Here is an 18115-nt window from a genome sequence, read left to right as displayed (position 1 = left end):
GAAGAAGAACATCCAGGCAGTCCTGATGAGACTTGATAAGGTAGGGGCAGATGGCAGAGGAAGAGAACTCCCCCTGTCAGTGGACTAGGGAAAGGGGGTGGGGAAGAGGAAGGGAGGGTAAAACTGAGAGAAGTTGAAGGAGGGGGCTTTAGTCGGGATATATATAATAAATAAATTGTAAAAAAAAAATGCACATTTAAAAAATAAATACTGCTGTAAACATGGATATGCAAATATTTCTGGGATCCTGTTTCTAGTTTTTTGGAGACAAACATTTCTTGAAATGGAATTGTTAGGTTCTATGTTTTTGTTTTTTTTTAAATTTTTAAGAATTGCCACATTTACAATTTTCCAATTTTTCCATATCCTCACCAACATTTATTTTCAGGTTTTGGATATGAACCTTCCTCCTGGATGTGAGACAGTTCTTTATTTTGGTTTTGACTTGCCTTCCTCTTATGAGTTATACATTATGTGCAGTTTTTTTTTCACATGTTTGTTGACCATTTGGATATCTTCTTTGGAAAAATATCTTTTCAAATTCTTTGGCCACTTTTGAGCCATCAACTTGTGTTATTTATATATTATAGGTATTAAATCTTCACCACATTTACAAATATGTTTCCTGTTCCTCAAGTTACCTTTTCACTCCCTTGAATGTTCCTTTCAACATATGATTTTTAACTTTTTAACTGTGATTATTTTATTATTTTATTTTAACTTTTATTAATTACACTTTATTCACTTTGTATCCCCCATAAACTCCTCCCTCTTCCCCTCCTAATCCCATCTTCCCTTCCCCTTCTTCACGTATGCCCCTCCCCAAGTCCACTGGGGAGGAGAGAGGTTCTCCTCTCCTTCTTTCTGATCTTAGTCTATCAGATCTCATCAGGAGTGGCTGCATTGTCTTCTTCTGTGGCCTGGTAAGGCTGCTCCCCCCTCAGGGGGAGATGATCAAAGAGCAGGCCAATCAGTTCATGTCAGAGACAGTCCCTGTTCCCATTACTATGTAACCCACTCGGACACTAAACTGCCATGGGCTACATCTGTGCAGGGGTTCTAGGTTACCTCCATGTATGATACTTGGCTGGAGTATGAGTCTCAGGAAAGACCCCTGTGCTCAAATTTTCTGGTTCTGTTGCTCTCCTTGTGGAGTTCCTGTCCTCTCCAGATCTTACTATTTCCCTTCTTACATAAGATTCCATGCACTCTGCCCAACAGTTGGCCATAAATCTCAGAGTCTGCTTTGATAATCTGCAGGGCAGAGCCTTTCAGAGGCCCTCTGTGGCAGGTTCCTAACTTGTTTCCTGTTTTCTTCTTCTTCTGACGCCCATCCTCTTTACCTTTCTGGATGGGGATTGAGCATTTTAGTCAGAGTCCTCCCTCTTGATTAGTTTCTTTAGGTGTACAGATTTTAGTAGGTTTATCTTATATTATATGTCTACATGAGTGAGTTGTGATTCTATTAAATTTAATTTCTTATCTCATTCTCTGGATTAGAGTAAGAGGCTTTAGCTAAAGGAAGTTTCACCAGAAGGAATCCGTAACTTTAAAATATTCAGGTCTTAGGCCCAAGGTGGTATCAGTAGATGGTTAGCACTGGTGGTGGGTCACTACTTTGTGACTTCTCTATTTTGGTATTATGCTGGAAAAAAGACTGTAAGTCCTTCATCTTAAGAGAAGTCCAGCCAGATGGCCACAGTGGCACAGGTCTGTAATCCCAGCACTCAGGGAAGCAGAAGCAGGCAAGTCTGTGAGTTCAATGCCAGCCTGGCTTACAAAGTGAGTCCAGGATAGCCAAGGCTACACAGAGAAACCCTGTCTTGAAACCTACCTCCCCATTAAAGAAAAGAGAGGTCCAGCCAACAGGAGGAGAAGCCCCTTGAAATATAGCCCTAGATATCTACTTGCCATGATGCTTGTTGCTAAGGCTGCACCGAGTTCATTTTTTACAAGTACTGGAACCTGCACAAGATTCTTGGAAGCATAGAAGAGCACCAGTGCCAGGAACAGGTGTTTGGCTTTACTGAAAATGTTTTCTTAATTCAGAAAGGCAAACGGGATAGACACTGGAAGAAGGTGAAAATAAGGAACAAGACAGGAGCCTACCACAGACGGCCTCTGAGAGACTCTACCCAGCAGGAGACTCATAGCCAAACTTTGGGCAGAATGCAGGGAATCTTATGAAAGAAGTTGAAGATAGAAAGACCCGGAAGGGTCTGGAGCTTCACAAGGAGAACAACAGAACCAAAATGGTCTTTTCTGAGACTGATACTCCAACCAAGGACCATTCATGGAGATAACCTGGACCCCTTGCACAGAGGTTGCCTGTGGCAGCTCAGTTTCCATATGGGCTCTTTAATAAGGGGAGCAGGGGCTGTTTCTGACATTAATTCAGTGGCTGGCTTTTCGATTACCTACCCCTGAGGGGGAGAGCAGCCTTACCAGGCCACAGAGGAAGACAATGCAACCAGTCCTGATGAGACCTGATAGACTAGGGTCATATGGAAGGAGAGGAAGCCCTCCACTATCAATGGACTTGGGGAGGGACATGAGAGGAGAAGAGGGAGGGAGGGAGGGAGGGTAGGATTGGGAGGGGATGAGGGTAGGTCTACAGCTCAGATACAAAGTGAACAAATTGTAATAAATAAAAAAAATATATTTTTTAAAAAAGAAAATGCTTGCCTTCCTATCAGCAAGAAAATGACAGTTTCTCTATGTAATCTGGTTCACTGTCAATCAATCCTTACAGCTGCTTGCTTTGACAAAGCAGGGCACCCCCCTGCTTCATAAGGTTTAAGACATAGACTTTAGGGCTCATCTTCTCTTTCCCAAGACATCTGTGTGTTTAATCTTCCACAACTTTTTGATGTGTATAAAATGTTTATTTTCACTTAATCTTGAGTGAGGAGGGTGTGTGTGTGTGTGTGTGTGTGTTGTTGTTGTGTTTGTGCATCTGTTTGGACATGGCACAGATATCCAGTCAGCATAGTAAGACAGTGACTATTTCTGACCAAGCCTATTCACCCGCTCTCTTCTGTTCTCTCAGCAAGATCATGACTCTCTGCTGCCTGTTGCTGGCCACCACTTTGCCTCTCTCCTGTAACTGGCTGTAGTGTAAGAACTGAAGCACATTTTCCATTATGAGCTTTGCTTATTCAGTATAACTTGACGTTCTCTGCTCTTAATTTACAAATGTTTAAATTGGAATGCTTTTATTTTGCTCTGAAAATATCCACAAAGATAATTTGCCCCATTTGTACAAGGCTATCAATTGTCTTTGTATTGGTGAACTTCTATAAAAAACAAAAGCCTCCACTGCCTCCCACCTCACCCCTTTCTCTCTGACGTCACCATGTTGGTCCATGCCTGTCTTACAGACTGCTGTTACCATCCTGGCCCAGTCTGAGCTCCAGACTCAGCAGTATTAATCTATTTGTTCTTTAGCCTGAAGCTGAACGATAGACCACTTGTCACATCCTTCCTTGGGGGTAGGCCAAGCTAGGTTCTCTCCCATTGTTTATTCCAGAGACAAAGATGTCCTCAGGGCACAGACAAGGAATCCAACCACCAGAGGGCATACTGACATCAAGAAAATGGGGTGGGTTGTTTTGTGTTACATTCCCTCTGCAACATGACACACACAGACTCACACAGACACACACACACAGACACACACACACACACACACACACAGACACACACACACACACACACACCAAGCCCTGGTTCAGCTATTAGATGCCACTTTCAGGGCCACTCATGGTTGTTAATAAGTCTCTTTTCCAGGACCTCCCCAACTTCTACGCCTCTTGTCCTGGCCTAGGCTACTGCCAGGTCTCTGCTGGACAGCTTCAGGCATATCTAAAGAGATGTACTGGCTTTTGACCTTGTCCTTATCAGTCCATTAGCCACAAGAAAATCATACAGTAGGTTTCCATAATTCAAACTCATGCTTCCATTTCCATCATCCTAAAAGATATGGCCCTGCTGACTCCTTTTTACAACCAACTTCTCTCTACCCCAAGCTTCCAGTCTCCTTTTGATTCCTCATGAACACCAGGCATCTTTCTGCCTCCATTGTCTCACACTTGCTCTCACTCTTTTAGATCTTGTCAAGATTGACTCTTCTGTCAGAATTCTACATGACCCCTTGGAGATCAACCATGAAAAGAGTCCCTATTCCCTCCATGCTCTTCTGTTACACTACCCTGTTTGATTTTCCTTTTGAGTACTTAGGCATTTTGTTGGTTTGCCACAGCATCTCCAGTATCTAGAACAGCCATTGGAGTGTTACTGTCCTTTCCCTGGACATGCTGTTAGAGTCTTAAGTTACTGGATTCCTTCTGCTCTCTCCATTGAGTTAGACCCTACATCCTCAGTCCTGTTTCTTTGCCCGTACTTAGTCCTGGATATACTTCATCCACACACAATTCCTGGGCATTCCACTGCCTACCCCAGAACTCTTCAAAAAGAAACTCAGCTTACTCCTATTTCTTCCCTCCAATCTTTCCTAGAAATATTCTTCACATTTTTTTAAAGTCTCCTTCTCTCTGAACCTTCCATTTATCTCTTAAAAGCAGATGTATATTCCTCCCACTAGTGTTCATGGGTATTGGATTTTCTTTCCCTTTCTTCTTTAAGGAGCGATCTCTAGGAGATTCATATTGCCGGCTTGTAACCTACTTTATTGTGTAGTGTGTGTGTGTGTGTGTGTGTGTGTGTGTGTTGTTTATTTGGTCTCTGGAGGGTTTTTCAGATGGCAGAGTTCTTCATCCAGGGCAAGGAGCTAGCATAAATAGGGTTGGGATGCCATCGGGTCCCAGCAGGAGGGATGGTATGCCATGCTTGCTACCTGCAGGGCACTTTTCCTCTGAAAGACACTGAGCTGTCAAATATTAAGTGACTTTGCTTCTCTCTGAGTTGAACATTTCCATGGAAGGACAATCTAGCCCTGATTTAGGACTTGCCAGCAAATCAGCTAATGGGAAGATGTATTTGTTCCGAAAGAGTTTGCCAAACACTATTCTAGAATGTGATGAGCTTTCAGATCAGGACCAAAACCAGTCATATGGAGGATCTAGTAGGAGCAGCATCTGTGGAAAAGAGCAGCATCCTTATAGCCAATACATTTTCATGGTTTTGTCCAGACTTTGGTGAGGCCCAGCTATTTTTCAACACTTTTTTCTTTATTAATTATACTTTATTCACTTTGTATCCCCCTGTGGTTCTCTCCCTCCTCCCGTCCCAATCCCTTCCTTCCTCCACCCTCTGCATGCATGCCCCTCCCCAAGTCCACTGATAGGGGAAGACTTCTTTTCCATTCGTCTGATCCTAGTCAATTAGGTCTCATCAGGAGTGACTGCATTGTCTTCTGTGGCCTGGTAATGCTGCCTCCCCCTCAGGGGGAGGTAATTAAAGAGCAGGCCAATCAGTTCATGTCAGAGACAGTCCCTGTTCCTATCACAATGGAACCCATTTGGATACTGAACTGCTATGAGCTACATCTGTGCAGGGGTCTTAGGTTATCTTCATGCATAGTCCTTGGTTGGAATATCAGTCTCAGGAAAGACCCCTGTGCTCAGATTGTTTGGTTCTTTTGCTCTCCTTGTGGAGTTCCTGTCCTCTCCAGATCTTACTGTTTCCCACTTCTTTCCTAAGATTCCTTGCACTCTGCCCAAAGGTTGCCCATAAGTCTCAGCATCTACATTGATAGTCTGCAGGGCAGAACTTTTCAGAGGTTCTCTGTGTCAGGCTCCTGACTTGTTCCCTCTTTTCTCCTTCTTCTGATGTCCAGCCTCTTTGCCTTTCTGGATAGGAATTGAGCATTTTAGCAAGAGTTCCTCTTGCTTAGTTTCTTTAGGTGTACAGATTTTAGTAGGTTTATCCCATATTATATGTCTATATGAGTGAGTATATACTGTGTGCATCTTTCTGCTTCTGGAATAGCTCACTCAGGATGGTCTTTTCTAGATCCCACCATTTACCTGCAAATTTCATGATTTCCTTGTTTTTTATTGCTGAGTAATATTCCATTGTGTAGATATACCACAATTTGTGCATCCATTCCTCCACTGGGGGGCATCTGAGCTGTTTCCAGCTTCTGGCTATTACAAATAAGGCTGCTACAAATGTGGTTGAGCAAATGTCCTTATTGTGTACTTGAGAATCTTTTGGATATATGCCTAGGAGTGGTATAGCTGGATCTTGAGGAAGCGCTATTCCTAGTTGTCTGAGAAAGCGCCAGATTGCTTTCCAGAGTGGTTGTACAAGTTTCCATTTCCACCAGCAGTGGAGGAGGGTTCCCCTTTCTCCACAACCTTTCCAGCATGTGTTGTCTCTTCAGTTTTTGATCTTAGCCATTCTGATGGGTGTAAGGTGAAATCTTAGGGTCATTTTGATTTGCATTTTTCTGATGGTTAATGAGGTTGAGCATTTCTTTAAGTGTTTCTCTGCCATTCGATATTCCTCTGCAGAGAATTCTCCGTTTAGCTCTGTACCCCAGTTTTCAAATGGATTACTTGAATTTTTGCTGTTTAATTTCTTTACTTTTTTATATATACTGGATATTAGCCCTCTGTCAGATATAGGGTTGGTGAAGAAACTTTCCCAATCTGTAGGCTGTCATTTTGTTCTGTGGACAGTGTCCTTTGCTTTACAGAAGATTTCAGTTTCATGAGGTCCCATTTATTGATTGTTGCTCTTAGAGCCTGTGCTGTTGGTGTTCTGTTCAGGACGTTGTCTCCTGTGCCAATGAGTTCAAGGGTATTCCCCACTTTTTCTTCTAACAGGTTTAGTGTGTCTGGTTTTATGTTGAAGCCTTTGATCTACTTGGACTTTATTTTTGTGCAGGATGATAAGTATGGATCTATTTGCATTTTTCTACATGTAGACTTCCAGTTAGACCAGCATCATTTGTTGAAGATGCTGTCTTTTCTCCATTGAATGGATTTGGCATCTTTGTCAAAAATCAGGTGTCCATAAGTGTGTGGATTTATGTCAGGGTCTTCTATTGGATTCCATTGATCCACCAGTCTGTTTCTATGCCAGTACAGTGCAGTTTATAGTATTGTTGCTCTATAGTACAGCTTGAGATCAGGGATGGAGATACCTCCTGAAGATCTTTTACTGCAGAGTATTGTTTTAGCAATTCTGGGTTTCTTGTTGTTCCATATGAAGGTGAGAATTTTTCCTTCAAGGTCTGTAAAGAATTGTGTTGGTAATTTGATGGGAATTACATTGAATCTGTAGATTGCTTTTGGTAAGATGGCCATTTTTACTATATTAATCATGCCAAGCCATGAGCATGGGAGATCTTTCCATCTTCTGTTATCTTCTTCTAATTATTTCTTCAAAGACTGGAAATTTTTTTATACAAGTCTTTGACTTGCTTGGTTAGGTTCACACCAAGGTACTTTATGTCCTTTGTGGCTATTTTGAAGGGTGTTTTTTCTCTAATTTCTTTCTCTGCCCTTTGTCTTTTGTATAGAGGAAGGCTACTGATTTTTTTGAGTTAATTTTGCATCCAGCCACTTTGCTGAAGGTGTTAATCAGCTGTAGGAGTCCCGTGGTAGAATTTTTGGGGTCACTCAGGTATACTATCATATCATCTGCAAACAGTGATACTTTGACTTCTTCATTTCCAATTTGTATCCCCTTGATCTCCTTCAATTGTCTTATTGCTCTACATAGGATTTCAAGAACAATGTTGAAGAGATATGGAGAGAGTGGACAGCCTTGTCTTGTCCCTGATTTCAGTGGGATTGATTTAAGTTTCTTTCCATTGAGTTTGATATTGGCTATAGGCTTGCTGTATATTGCCTTTACTATGTTCAGGTATGTGCCTTGTATCCCTGATCTCTCCAATACTTTAAACATGAATGGATGTTAGATTTTGTCAAATGCCTTTTCAGCATCTAAGGAGATGATCATGTGGTTTTTCTCCTTCAGTTTGTTTATGTGGTGAATCACATTGATGGATTTCCGTATATTGAACCACCCCTGCATGCCTGTGATGAAGCTTACTTGGTCGTAGTGGATGATGTGTTCTTGGATTCGGTTTGCACGTATTTTGTTGAGATTTTTTTTGCATCAATGTTCATAAGGGAGATTGGCCTGAAATTCTCTTTCTTTGTTGGGTCTTTGTGAGGTTTAGGTACCAAGGTGACTGTGGCTTCATAGAATGAGTTTGGTAGTCTTCCTTCTGTTTCTATCTTTCTATCTTGTGGAATAGTTTGAAAAGTATTGGTGTTAGCTCTTCTTTGAAGGTCTGGTAGAATTCTGCGCTGAAACCATCTGGGTCTGGGCTATTTTTTTGCATGGTAGACTTTTGATGACAGCTTCCATTTCCTTAGGGGATATAGGACTATTTAATTGGTTTACCTGGTCTTGATTCAGCTTTGGCATGTAGAATCAGTCAATAAAATTGTCCATTTTATTTAGATTTTCAAATTTTGTGGCATATAACTTTGGAAGTAAGACCTAATTATTGTTTGGATTTCTTCAGTGTCTGTGGTTATGTCCCCCTTTTCGTTTCTGATTTTGTTGATTTGGATAGTTTCTCTCTGACTTTTAGTTAGTTTGGCTAAGGGTTTGTCTATCTTGTGGATTTTCTCAAAGAACCAGCTTTTGGTTTCATTGATTCTTTGAATTGTTTAATTTTTTCTAATTGATTGATTTCAGCCCTGAGTTTGATTATTTCCATTGGTCTATTCCTCTTTGGTGTGTCTGCTTCTTTTTTTTTTTTTTTTCTCTAGGACTTTTAAGTGAGCCATTAAGTTGCTTGCATGAGATGCTTCAAATTTCTTTTTGAAGTCACTTAGTCCTATGAACTTTCCTCTTAGCACTGCTTTATTGTGTCCCATAAGTTTGGGTATTTTGTGCCTTCATTTTCATTGAATTCTAGGAATACTTTAATTTCTTTCTTTATTTCTTCTCTGACCCAGCTGTCATTTAGTAGCAAGTTGTTCAGTTTTCATGTGTGTGTATGCCTTTTGCTATTTTTGTCATTGAGTTCCAGTTATAGTCCATGGTGATCAGATAGGATACAAGGGATTATTTCAATCTTCTTGTATCTGTTGAGTCTTGCTTTGTGACCAACTATATGGTCTATTTTGGAGAAGGTTCCATGAGGTGCTGAGAAGAAGGTAAAATCTTTTGAGTTTGGGTGAAAGGTTCTGTAGATGTCTGTGAGGTCCATTTGATTCATGACCTCTGTCAGAGTTATTGTTTCTTTGTTTAATTTCTGTTTTGTTGTCCTGTCCTTTGTTGAGAGTGGAGTGTTGAAGTCTCCCACTATTTATATGTGGGGGTCTATGTGTGGTTTAAGTTTTATTAAAGTTTCTTTTACAAATGTGGGTCCCCTTGCATTTGGGGCATAGATGTTCAGGATTGTGATATCTTCCTGGTGGATTTTTTCTTTGATGAGTATGAAGTGTCCTTCTCTATCTCTTTTGATTGATTTTGGTTGAAAATCTACTTTATTAGATATTATAATGGCTACTTCTGCTTGCTTTTTGGGTCCATTTGCTTGGAAAACCGTCTTCCAGCACTTTACTCTCAGGTAATGTCTATCTTTGTGAATTAGGTGGGTTCCTTGTATGCAACAGATTGTTGGGTATTGTTTACACATCCATTCTGTTAGTCTGTGTCTTTTTATTGGAGAATTGAGTCCATTGATGTTGAGAGAGATTAATGACCAGCAGCTGTTAGATCCTTTGATATTGATGTTGGCCATGGTAGTGTGTTTGTGTGTTTGGCTACCTTTTGTTTTGCTCTAGTGAGGTTATTTATTTTCTGTGATTTTTTGAAAGTAGTTCATTTTCTTGGGTTGTATTTTTCCTTCTAGTATCTTCTGTAATGCTGGATTTGTGTGTAGGTATTGTTGAAATTTGTTTTTTTTTTTTTTTTTTCGTTGAATATCTTGTTTTCTCTGTCTATGAAGACTAATTGTTTTGCTGGGTATAGTAGCCTAGGCTGACATTTGTGTTCTCTTAGGGTCTGCATGATATCCTTTCAGGCTCTTCTGGCTTTCATAGTTTCTGTTGAAAAGTCAGGTGTGATTCTGATGGTTTTGCCGTTATATGTTACTTGGCCTTTTTCCCTTGCAGCTTTTAGTATTTTTTCTTTGTTCTGTATGCTTATTGTTTTGATTATTATATGACGGGAGGATTTTCTTTTCTGGTCTAATTTATTAGGTGTTCTGTAGGCCTCTTGTATTCTTATAGGCCTCCCCCTTTAAGTTGGGGAAATTTTCTTCAATAATTTTGTTGAAAATATTTTCTGGGCCTTGGAGGAGGGAATCTTCTTTTTCCTCTATTCCTGTTATTCTTAGGTTTTGTCTTTTTATGTTGTCTTTGTTTTCTTGGATGGTTTGTGTCAGGAATTTTTTAGATTTATTACTTTCTTTGATGGATACATCAATTTCTTCCAATGTATCTTCCACACCTGAGATTCTTTCTTCCATCTCTTGTAGTCTGTTGGTTATGCTTACCTCTGTAGTTCCTGTTTTCTTTCCTAGGTTCTGCCTCTCCATGATTTCCTCCATTTGTGTTTTCTTTAATTCTTCCAATTCTATCTTCAGATCTTGAACCGTTTTGTTGATTTCCTTCACCTGTCTGACTGTATTTTCCTGTTTTTCCTTCAATTCCTTCAGCTGTTTGTTTGAACATTCCTTTGTTTCTTTTATTTCTTTCAGTGACACAAACTGTTTGCCTCTTCTTCCTCTATTTCTTTATGGAAGACCATAATTTGTTTTATTATATCTTCCCTTAATTCTTTTTATTTTATTTTATTATTATTTTTTTTATCAGTTACATTTTATTAACTCTGTATCCCAGCCGTGTCCCGATTCCTCATTCCCTCCCAGTCCCTCCCTCCCTCCCTCATCTCCACCGTGCCCCTTTCCAAGTCCACTGATAGGGGGGGACCTCCTCCCCATTCATCTGATCCTGTTTTATCAGGTATCTTCAGGACTGGCTGCAAAGCCCTCCTCTGTGGCCTAACAGGACTGCTCCTCCCTTCGGGGGTGGGGAGATCAAAGAGCCAGTCATTGAGTTCCTGTTAGAAATAGTCCTTGTTCCCCTCACTTTGGGAAACCAATTGGTTACTGAGCTACCACAGGCTACATCTGAGTGGAGGTTCTAGGTTATATCCATACATGGTCCTTGGTTGAATGTCAGTCTCAGAAAAGACCCTGTGCCCAGATATATTTGGTCCTTGTGGAGCTCCTATCCTTTCCCCATCAGACTAACTCCCCTTCTTTCTTATGATTCCCTGTACTCTGCCAAAGGTTTGGTCATGAGTCTTTGCTTTGAAAACACTGCTAGTTACAGTCTTTCAGATGTGCTCAGTAGACTCCTGTCATACGTTCAATGCACATCCCATCTGTCTTTCTAAATGAGGATTGATCATCTTACCCCATGTCCGCTCAATTGATTATCTTTTTTAGGTGTATAGATTTCATTATGTTTATCATATCTTATAGGTCTATATAAGTGAGTATATCCCATGTTTGTCTTTCTCCTTCTGGGATATTTCACTCAGAATGATCTTTTCTAGATCCCACCATTTGCCTGCAAATTTCATGATTTCCTCCTTTTTGATTGCTGAGTAGTATTCCATTGTGTAAAAATACCACAATTTCTGTACCCATTCCTCCGTTGATGGACATCTGGGTTGTTTCCAGGTTCTGGATATTACAAATAAAGCTGCTATAAACATGGTTGAGCAAGTATCCCTTCTGTGTACTTGAACGAACTTTGGGTATATACCTAGGAGTGGTATAGCTGGGTCTTGAGGAAGCACTATTCCTAATTGTCTTAGAAAGCGCCAGATAGCTTTCCAGAGTGGTTGTACCAGTTTACATTCCCACCAGCAGTGGAGGAGGGTTCCCCTTTCTCCACAACCTCTCCAGCATGTGTTATCGCTTGAGTTTTTCATCTTGGCCATTCTGATGGGTGTAAGGTGATATCTCAGGGTCGTTTTGATTTGCATTTCCCTGATGGCTAATGAGGATGAGCATTTCTTTGTTTTTCTGCCATTCGATATTCCTCTGTTGAAAATTCTCTGTTTAGCTCTGTTCCCCATTTTTTAATTGGATTACTTGGTTTGCTGCTTTTCAGCTTCTTTAGTTCTTTGTATATACTGGATATTAGTCCTCTGTCAGATAGAGGGTTAGTGAAGATTCTTTCCCAATCTGTAGGCAGTCGTTTTGTTTTGATGATGGTATCCTTTGCTTTACAGAAACTTTTCAGTTTCATGAGGTCCCATTTATTGATTGTTGCTCTTAGAGCCTGTGCTGTTGGTGTTCTGTTCAGGAAGTTGTCTCCTGTGCCAATGAGTTCTAGGCTGTTCCCCACTTTTTTTTCCAATTGATTTAGGGTATCTGGTTTTATGTTGAGGTCCTCGATCCACTTTGACTTTAGTTTTGTGCAGGGTGATAAATATGGATCTATTTTCATTTTTCTGCATGTAGACATCCAGTTGGTCCAGCACCATTTGTTGAAGATGCTGTCTTTTTTCCATTGAATGGATTTGGCTTCTTTGTCAAATATCGAGTATTCATAGGTGTGTGGATTTATTTCTGGGTCTTCTATGCGGTTCCATTGATCCTCCTTTCTGTTTCTATGCCAATACCATGCAGTTTTTATTACTGTTGCCCTGTAATACAGCTTAAGATCAGGAATGGAGACACCTCCAGATGATCTGTTGTTGTACAGGATTGTTTTGGAGATTCTCGGTCTTTTGTTTCTCCATATGAAGCTGAGAATCTTTTTTTCAAGGTCTGTAAAGAATTGAGTTGGTATTTTGATGGGAATTGCATTGAATCTGTAGATTGCTTTTGGCAGTATGGCCATTTTTACAATGATAATCCTACCAATCCATGAGCACGGGAGATCTTTCCATCTTCTGATATCTTCTTCGATTTCTTTTTTCAGAGACTTGAAGTTTTTCTCAAACAGGTCTTTCACTTGCTTGGTTAGAGTCACACCAAGGTACTTTATGTTATTAGTGGCTATTGTGAAGGGTGTTGTTTCCCTAATTTCTTTCTCAGCCTTTTTGTCTTCGGTATATAGGAGGGCTTCTGATTTTTTTGAGTTGATTTTGTATCCTGCCACTTTGCTGAAGGTGTTTATCAGCTGAAGGAGTTCTCTGGTTGAATTTTTGGGGTCGCTCATGTATACTATCATATCATCTGCAAATAGTGACACTTTGACCTCTTCCTTTCCGATTTGTATCCCCTTGATCTCCTTTAGTTGTCTTATTGCTCTGGCTAGGACTTCAAGTACTATGATGAAGAGATATGGGGACAATGGACAGCCTTGTCTTGTCCCTGATTTCAGTGGGATTGATTTAAATTTCTCTCCATTGAGTTTGATGTTAGCTATAGGCTTGCTGTATATTGCCTTTACTATCTTTAGGTATGTGCCTTGTATCCCTGATCTCTCCAAGACTTTAAACATGAATGGGTGTTGGACTTTGTCAAATGCTTTTTCAGCATCTAAGGAGATGATCATGTGGTTTTTCTCCTTCAGTTTGTTTATGTGGTGGATTACATTAATGGATTTCCGTATGTTGAACCACCCTTGCATGCCTGGGATGAAGCCTACTTGGTCATGGTGAATGATATCTTTGATATGTTCTTGGATTCGGTTTGCAAGTATTTTATTGAGTATTTTTGTGTCAATGTTCATAAGAGAGATAGGCCTGAAGTTCTCTTTTTTTGTTGGGTCTTTGTGTGGTTTAGGTATTAAGGTAACTGTGGCTTCATAGAATGAGTTTGGTAGTGTTCCTTCTGTTTCTATTTTGTGGAATAGCTTGAGGAGAATTGGAGTTAGCACTTCTTTGAAGGTCTTGTAGAATTCTGTGCTGAAGCCATCTGGTCCAGGGCTTTTTTTGGAGGGGAGACTGTTAATGACTGCTTCGATTTCCTTGGGAGATATAGGGCTATTCAGTCTTTCTACCTGATCTTGACTTAGTTTTGGTAAATGGAATCTTTCAAGAAAATTATCCATTTCATTTAGATTTTCAAATTTTGTGGCATATAGGCTTTTGTAGTATGACCTAATAATTGTTTGGATTTCCTCAGTGTCTGTGGTTATGTCCCCATTTTCATTTCTTATTTTGCTGATCTGGATAGTTTCTCTCTGCTTTTTAGTTAGTTTGGCTAAGGGTTTGTCTATCTTGTTGATTTTCTCAAAAAACCAGCTTTTTGTTACATTGATTCTTTGGATAGTTTTATTTGTTTCTAGTTGATTGATTTCAGCCCTTAGTTTGATTATTTCCAGCCGTCTGTTCCTCTTGGTTGTATCTGCTTCTTTTTTTTTTCTAGGGTTTTCAGTTGGGCCATTAAGTTGTTTGTATGTGATGTTACAAATTTCTTCTAGCAGGCACTTAGTGCTATAAATTTTCCTCTGAGCACTGCTTTCAATGTGTCCCATAAATTTGGGTATGTTGTGCCTTCCTTTTCATTGAATTCTAGGAAGTCTTTAATTTCTTTCTTTATTTCTTCCTTAACCCAGCTGTCATTGAGTAGTAAGTTGTTCAGTTTCCATGTTTTTGTTGTTTCTGTTGTTGTTGATGTCTAGCTTTAGTCCATGGTGGTCAGATAGTATACAAGGGATCATTTCAATCCTTTTGTATCTGTTGAGGCTTGCTTTGTGACCCACTATATGGTCTATTTTGGAAAAGGTTCCATGAGGTGCTGAAAAGAAGGTGTACTCTTTTGAGTTTGGGTGAAACAATCTGTAGATGTGTATTAGGTCCATTTGATTTAAGGATTCTGTGAGTGCTTTTATTTCCCTATTTGGTGTCTGTCTAGTAGATCTGTCCCTTGGTGAGAGTGGAGTGTTGAAATCTCCCACTATTAAGGTATTAGGATCAATGTATGATTTAAGCTTTAATAATGTTTCATTTACGAATGTCCGTGCTCTTGTATTTGGGGCATAGATACTCAAGATTGTGATGTCCTCTTGGTGGATTTTTCCTTTGATGAGAATATAGTGGCCCTCCTTATCTTTTTTGATTAACTTGGGTTGAAAGTCTATTTTATTAGATATTAGGATGGCTACTCCAGCTTGTTTTCTGGAACCATTTGCTTGAAAAACAGTTTTCTAGCCCTTTACTCTGAGGTAGTGTTTATCTTTCTTGCATAGGTGTGTTTCTTGGATGCAACAGAATGTTGGATCCTGTTTCCTTAACCATTCTGTTAGCCTGTGTCTTTTTATTGGTAAGTTGAGTCCATTGATATTGATAGATAATAGTGACCAATGCATGTTAGTTCCTTTTGTAATGGAGTCGATGATCTAACCCTGTTTCATTGCTTGTTTTCTTTTCATTTTTGTTGGGATATTATCTGTATGCCCTGTTTTCTTGGGTGAATTTGTTTTCATTGGATTGGAGTTTTCCTTCTAGTATCTTCTGTAGGGATGGTTTGCTGTGTAAATACTGTGTAAATTTAGTTTTGTCATGGAATATTTTGTTTTCTCCATCTATGTTGATTGAAAGCTTTGCAGGGTATAGTAGTCTGGGTTGACATTTGTGATCTCTTAGAGTCTCCATGATACTTGCCCAGGCCCTTCTGGCTTTCATAGTTTCTGATGAGAAGTCTGGTGTGATTCTGATAGGTCTACCTTCATATGTTACTTGGCCTTTTTCCCTTGCTGCTTTTAATATCTTTTCTTTGTTCTGTAGATTTAGTGTTTTGACTATGATGTGACGTGATGTGTTTCTTTTCTGGTCTAGTCTATTTGGAGTTCTGTAGGCCTCTTTTATATTTATGGACATCTCTTTCTTTAAGTTGGGAAAATTTTCTTCTATGATTTTCTTGAAAATATTTTCTGGACCTTGGAGTCTGGAGTCTTCTTTTTCATGAATTCCTATTATTCTTAGATTTTGTCTTTTCATAGCATCCTTGATTTCTTGGATATTTTGTGATTGGAACTTTTCTGATTTTACTTTTTCTTTGAGAGAAGTATCCATTTCTGCAAGTGTGTCTTTAGCTCCAGAGATTCTCTCTTCCATCTCTTGTATTCTGTTGGTGATGCTTACTTTTGTGGTTCCTGATCTTTTCTCCAAGTTCTCCAGCTCAAGGGTTTTCTCATTTTGTGTTTTCTTTATTGATTCTAATTCTGTTTTCATGCCTTGCACCATTTCTTTCATGTGTATGAATTTGGATTCCTGTCTCTATGATGACCTCTATTTCTTTTTTCATTTCCTTCTTATATGCCACTAATTTTTCCTCTACTTGTGTATCTGTTTGGCTATGTTTGCCTGTGTTTCTTTAAGGACATTGTCTATTTCTTCTTTCTTTGCCTCCAATTGACTGGCCATCTCTTTGAAAGACTTGTTCATTTCTTCCTTATGAGCCTCAAATAATTGGGCAAGCATGGCTTTAAAATCATTTTCCTGTGCTTCTGCTGAATTGGAGTATCCATCGATTTTGGAGTTTGCTGGTGAAGTCATGATGTCCTGATTTATGTTGGAAGTGTTCTTTCGCCTACCCCTGGCCATTGGCTTATCTGAAACCTTCCCTGTTTGTTTTTGGATTCTGCAGATCAGACTGGTGCTGTCTCTCTCTGGTGTCTGGAGAGTTCTTCAGGAAGCTGAGCACTCTCAGCGTGTGCTGAGGACTAGCTGTACCTGTGGGAGGAAAGTACGCAGGCGCAAACAGGGCAAATGCAAGCGTGTGTGTGTGTGTGTGTGTGTCTGTGTGTGTAAGTGTGCGTGGATGTGTTTCTCGAGGGACAGAGTGATGGCTAATGTTGAACCCTTGAGTGTGTGGGAGGGGCTCTGCACTGTATATGTCCCAGGCACTAATGGTGATCGCAGCGCAATTTCTGGCATTAAGTGTCTTAACTCCTCAATCAGGCCCACAGGGCTGGAACTTCAGTAGTGCCCCTCTGTTTCCCAAAGTGGGTATGTGGGTGGGAGGGGAGTTCGATGCCTGGCTTCTGATTTAGAAGGACCCAGGATCTGGGGAACTGCAGATTCTCAAGGGTGCACTCACTTACAGGCAGGTCTCTTGGCAGAGATCTTGGTATCCGGGGCTCTCTGCTCTCTGGTTTGGCCCTGCTTCTTTGATGTGCTCCGCCAGTTCTGTGCTGCTGTCACTGCCAGGTTCTGAGGTCTTGCTGCAGCTGGAGATTTCAGGGTGGTCACTTCAGCAGGGATGGGGTAACCAGGCTCTCTGTTCTCTGGTTTGGCCCTGGTTAGTCTTAAACTGGAGGGCTGTGGTGCCCCGCCAGTTCAGTGCTGCTCCGCTGCCATGTCCCCCTGTAACTGGAGACTGGGTCGCTAGTCCCAATGCTTTCTGGGAAGTCCTGGGGTCTCTTCGTTGTGCTCTCCAAGCTTGGGAGGCCCAGCGCCTGGTGTGTCCAGGTTGTATGACGTTTCTGCCTGGTTTTGGTGAGTATATAGCGTATTCTCTGTCACTGTGGGATTGGGCGGGCCGTATCGTCAGTGATGGCGATCCTGCGGAGCTAGTATGGTGTCTAGCAGATTCGCGCCCTGGGAGGATGGTGCAGCAGCTGCGCGAATCTGGGACTCCGGGCACGTACTGCTGGCTTTTGTCTGCCGCTAAAGTGCTTGGGGCTCTGTCTCAGGGGCTGTATACCCCAGGCAGTTAGGTTTGCATTGAGAAAGATGAGTCCGCTGTGCCGCTGCGCCGAGGAGGAAGGAGGTCTGGGGGAAGGGATTGCCGCAAGAACAAAGGATCATTTCTCTCCTTCCCCAAACAAGTCCCCGGATGACCGGAGACCAAAGTTTTCACCTCCTGCGATGTTCCCTGTTGTTCAGAAAGCCTCACCGTGGTTTTCCTGGGTTAGGGTTCCTTCCATTCACCAACTCAGAAGTTCAGGTATCCCACCGCTCAGAAACTGTGTGTGCTAGTCGCCATCTTGGCTCTGCCCCCTTCCCTTAATTCTTTACACATTTTATTTACTTCTTCCATTAATCTCTTCATAAGCATAGATGTAAGGTCATCTTCTTGAATTTCACTTATGTTAGGGTATCCAGGGCTACTTGCCCCTGGATAACTGGGTTCTGGGAATGCCATATTGTTTTGCCTTTTGTTGGTTGTGCTTTTTCGCTGGCCTCCACCCATCTCTCTGTCTCA

This window comes from Meriones unguiculatus (assembly GCF_030254825.1).
Source record: "Meriones unguiculatus strain TT.TT164.6M chromosome X unlocalized genomic scaffold, Bangor_MerUng_6.1 ChrX_unordered_Scaffold_30, whole genome shotgun sequence".
Classification (NCBI taxonomy): Eukaryota; Metazoa; Chordata; class Mammalia; order Rodentia; family Muridae; genus Meriones; species Meriones unguiculatus.
This window is presented reverse-complemented; position numbering follows the sequence as displayed.